This window comes from Rana temporaria, chromosome 7 (genome assembly GCF_905171775.1).
Source record: "Rana temporaria chromosome 7, aRanTem1.1, whole genome shotgun sequence".
Lineage (NCBI taxonomy): Eukaryota > Metazoa > Chordata > Amphibia > Anura > Ranidae > Rana > Rana temporaria.
This window is the reverse complement of record NC_053495.1, coordinates 98,674,104-98,679,545: the sequence shown is the minus strand read 5'-3', so window position 1 is coordinate 98,679,545 and position 5,442 is coordinate 98,674,104.

Here is a 5,442-nt window from a genome sequence, read left to right as displayed (position 1 = left end):
GCCACCAAGATAGATAAATGGTGGGTGGCACTGGGCACAGTGTACGCTGTACCCTGACACACGCTGCCAGCCAGGCAACTGACTACTATTCTATTGCAGTAAAACAATTTTTTTTTTAAATGTTATGTACTGTGCCACCAAGATAGACGAGTGGTGGGTGGCACTGGGCACAGTGTACGCTGTACCCCTGACACATGCTGGCAGCCAGGTAACTGACTACAATTATATTGCAGTAATATTTTTTTTGTTAAATGTTATGTACTGCGCCACCAAGATAGATGAGTGGTGGGTGGCACTGGGCACAGTGTACGCTGTACCCTGACACACGCTGCTAGCCAGGCAACTGACTACTATTATATTGCAGTAATACATTTTTTTTTATGTTATCTACTGTGCCACCAAGATAGATAAATGGTGGGTGGCACTGGGCACAGTGTACGCTGTACCCTGACACACGCTGCCAGCCAGGCAACTGACTACTATTCTATTGCAGTAAAACAATTTTTTTTAAATGTTATGTACTGTGCCACCAAGATAGATGAGTGGTGGGTTGCACTGGGCACAGTGTACGCTATACCCTGACACACGCTGCCAGCCAGGCAACTGACTACTATTCTATTGCAGTAAAACATTTTTTTTTAAATGTTATCTACTGTGCCACCAAGATAGATGAGTGGTGGGTGGCACTGAGCACATTGTACGCTGTACCCTGACACACGCTGCCATCCAGGCTACTGACTACTATTCTATTGCAGTAAAACATTTTTTTTTTTAAATGTTATCTACTGTGCCACCAAGATAGATGAGTGGTGGGTGGCACTGTGCACAGTGTACGCTGTGATCCTGACACACACGCTGCCTTCCTAGCAGGCAACTGCAATTAGATTACAAAGAAAAAAAAGCTGACTGATATACTAGCCCTAAAAAGGGCTTTTTGGGGTGCTATCCTTACAGCAGAGATCAGATGAGTCTTCCAGGACTGGAGTGGACACTGAAAACACTAGCCTAGCTATAGATTTCCCTAAAATATTTAGCAGCAGCAAAACTCTCCCTCCTCCCAATAAGAATGCAGGTTCAGAATGAATCTAAAATGGATGCTGCCCGAGAGGTGGGAGGGTCAGGGAGGGAGGGTATGCTGCTGATTGGCTGGAATGTGTCTGCTGACTGTGAGGTAGAGGGTCAAAGTTTGCTCAATGTTAATTAATAGGAGGCGGATCGAACAGCGCATATTATTCGCCGGCGAACAGTTCTGTACATCTCTATTCTTCTACCTATTTTTGGTAAAAAGAAATCGCAATAAGCGTTTATCGATTGGTTTGTGCAAAATTTATAGCGTTTACAAAATAGGGGATAGTTTTATTGCATTTTTATAAAAAACATTTTTTTTACTACTAATGGCATCGATCAGCAATTTTTTTCATGACTGCAACATTATGGTGGACACATCGGACAATTTTGACACATTTTTGGGACCATTGTCATTTTCACAGCATAAAAATGCTATAAAAATGCATTGTTTACTGTAAAAATGACAATTGCAGTTTGGGAGTTAACCACTAGGGGGCGCTGAAGGGGTTAAGTGTGACCTCATATGTGTTTCTAACTGTAGGGTGGCGGGGCTGGATGTGTGACATCATTGATCGCCTTTCCCTATATCAGGGAACAGACGATCAATGACAGCGCCACAGTGAAGAACGGGGAAGCTGTGTTTACACACAGCTCTCCCCGTTTTTCAGCTCCGGGGACCGATTGCGGGACTCCAGCGGCGATCTGGTCCGCGGGTCCCGCGGCCGCGGTCACGGAGCTTTGGACGGACCCACGGCTGGGCACTTAAAGAGGACGTACAGGTATGTGCTTGTGCCCAGCCGTGCCATTCTGCAGGAGGAAGTCCTTAAGTGGCAAGGGGTTTAAAGTTTGACCATTTGGTGATATGCGTACAAAATATAGAGTAGTGAGTTACAGGAGGGCACCCTTGTAATCCATCCCATGCTACGGTATATAGAAAAAGCTAAGTTGTAGAATGTTGTAGAAATATTGTTTAAATTAAAGCTTTAGAATCAAGATTTCCCCTTAACAGAATATCTCTCAATGTACTTCTGATTACTACAAACACTTTTCAAAATAAAGTACTGTGCACCTAATAGCGTGGCTAGAGTGCTAAGGATAGGATTGTTGTTTAGTGTAGGTAAATTGTCAGGCTAGGCTGGCAGCCAAGCCTGTTAGTTTTTCTGGGTCAGGTGAGTGACTCAGGTAGGCTGGATGACTCAGCAGCAGCTTCTCTGGTGACTCCTCTCTGCTTGCTGGAAACTTGGAGAAGGTTCCAGAAGCAGTTGGGAGGGGTATAGGATGAGCTGGCTGGAGTGTTATGAGGGCCCTGACCAATCCCCAACAGAAGGGTTGGCAGGGGGCAGGCCCCCTCGAATACTCAGGGTCAGCCCAGCTGGAGTGTGGAATTTGAGTGGAAGATGGAGATGGATTGTGAGGCGGAACCCCTTCCAATGACACACTGAGAGATCCTGACCAGAAGGCTCGAGGAGCAAGGAGAGGACAGCAGGAGAACACTGCCGGGCAAATCTCCAGGGAGGAAGACAGCCAAGAGGGCTGGTGAGTGTTGCAGTCAGAGGACTGGGAGGCATGCCTGAAGGGACTGGGTGCAAGCAGTCTGGGGTGGATACAGAGTCAGTCTGGCAGGACTGTGGAGAAGTAGCCAGGAAGGCTAGTGAAAGGGACAGCTGCAGCCAGGCAGGCTTGCAGTGCCTGAAGAGGTGGAACTGGGCACAGTAGCCACAGAAATAGAACAGCTGAGCACCAAAGACCTCTATTTTTGCTCCACAACTAAAGGGGTCAGCGGTCCCTGCCTGCAAAGGGCATTTGCTATGGTCTAATTATGCTCTTGTCAGACCATCCTGTCAGTGCTAGCTGGTCCTGGGAGATGTAGTTCTACAAGCAAATCTTTGCTGGAGGTAGAAGAGGAGAAGTGTGTATATACCGGATGTATATAGTTGAGTCCCTGAAGATTTCTTACTGACCAAGTGGGCTTCCCATAACAATCCTTCCCCATCAAAGTTTAATTCCCCTAAATAAAAAAAACAAAACAAAGCTGCAAGGACCGCTTCTTGTCTCCAGAGTGAATGGAAAAGTCATGTGCCCGGCTGTGCAGGGTGGGAGATAACCATATTCACTAGCAGCTCCTGTGGGGATATCGCTGCAGTACTATACACGTCAAGCTGATTTTTTCTTCTTTTCATTTCAATAGAGTGGGAAAGGATTAGAACCTTTTCAGATCTTCACTGATATCCAGAGCTCCATAAAAGATGGTTCCCCTCACGTTCTGTCCTGGTGACACCAGTTTTACCAGAGAAGAAAGAAAGTGTTTTTTACTCCTGCATGTTTTGCTTAGTAGGAATGAAGAAATCACTGCTCCAGGTGAATGAGCTGTGCTTGATAAGAACAGCCCCGGTCCACCTCCATGGATATGTAAATATAGCACTACCCCCGCAGGAGCAGCTAGTTTAGATTTGAGTTTTGCACATTACCTCTAAGTTCATTGTCAGGGAAAGAAAGTCTATAGGAATTTCAATGTCCACACAGGATGTAAAACCTTCAACTGTTAAGCCCTGTACACACGATCGGTCCATCCGATGAAAACGGTCTGATGGACCATTTTCATCGGTTAACCGATGAAGCTGACTGATGATCAGTCGTGCCTACACACCATCGGTTAAAAAACCGATCGTGTCAGAACACGGTGACGTAAAACACAACGAAGTGCTGAAAAAAACGAAGTTCAATGCTTCCAAGCATGCGTCGACTTGATTCTGAGCATGCATGGATTTTTAAATTTAAAACAAGATTGCTTTTTTTTTAACCTATGGATAATTAACCGATGGGGTCCACACACGATCGGTTTGGACAGATGAAAACGGTCCATCAGACCGTTCTCATCGGTTTAACCGATCTTGTGTACGTGGCCTTAGGTTTTATTTTTGCTACATAAAACTTATGAAAAAAGTGAAGAGTATAGAGAGAAGGGGGAAGGTTCAGGTACGCGGTACATAATGCACCAAAATATCTTAAGTTCTGATTAGTCAGTCACCACTCTCTCTTGAGTGGGTATTGCTCACACTGATAGACCCCTCTCACATGGCCTAGCAGCCAGAATGATGCACGAACAGTATGAGAACGGTATCTGCCACAGACCGTCTGAGAACGAAAGATGGATAGTCAGGGATCCTCTGCCACAGGATTTAAGTCCCTAACTTCCAGCCTTACAGTAAAAGAGCCTTTAAGCCAATCCGACGGACTGTAAGACAAATAAAATAGTAGATCCCTTTATAACAGGGTGACCAGGCCTATCCCGAGACATTAGCTTGCTCTGCTTGGTCTCCTCCAGGGCAGGTCCTCCCCCGGTTTCCTTCGTTAAGCAGCTTCCCCCACTTGGATAAACAGCTTGGGATCCCCTTTTGAATCGTAGGCCCCAGCCAGCATAACTGGGCCTACTCCATGGAGATGCGACCTCTGGCCGACATGGTCCCGAAGTCAAGATCACAGACACGTGCCTCGCGCCTGTAGGGCCACGAGGCGAAGGACCCCGAAACACGGCATCTGCCCCTTAAGTATCCCTTCCCGGCATGCACAGCGGGGAACCACTCCCACTGGGCTGCTGCCGTGAAGGGTCACTTAACACACCATGGTTCGCTTGTGTTCCAACATGGGCCTGAGGTGGTAATGCTACCTACAGGCAACAGGGGAAAATCCTATCAAGCACAACCATAGACAGAACAGAGGCTAATTTCAAAAGAATTCAACAAAGTCTGAGCCCACAATTGGCTCAGACACCCTCTAAATTTAAAATAGCGACCCAATCATTGGGAGCAGGGCACTACATAAAATAGAGAAAAAATGGCTGCATATCAAAGAAAGTCTAATTTGCCATTTATTGAATCACCAAAGTGACATAAGAGGACACCAGTATACAGTCTTGTAGACGCATTTCACACAGTACAGTTGTGCTTAATCATTAGCGATGATGATTAATAATGATTACGCACAATTGTACTGTGTGAAACGCATCTACAAGACTGTATACTGGTGTCCTTTATGTCACTTTGGTGATTCAATAAACGACAAATTGGACTTTCTTTGATGTGCAGCCATTTCTTCTCTATTTTGCCTGTTTTGCTGTTGGAGATTTACTGTAAATTCCTGTTTCTTGAAATCAGCAGTGGCGGTGCGTCCTGGTTCTGGTTACCAGTAACCTGATTGGCTGAAGCAACATCGAGGGCGGGACTAGTTCAAGGGATCGATCCGAGGATGACTGTCCGGGAAAGGTAAGTGCCAGGCGGGGGGGGGGGGGCAATCTGGCGGCATTTTAGGGACAAACTGGCAGCAATTGATGGGCACAGTGGCGACAATGGCATGGCACAGTGGAGTAGCTGCGTT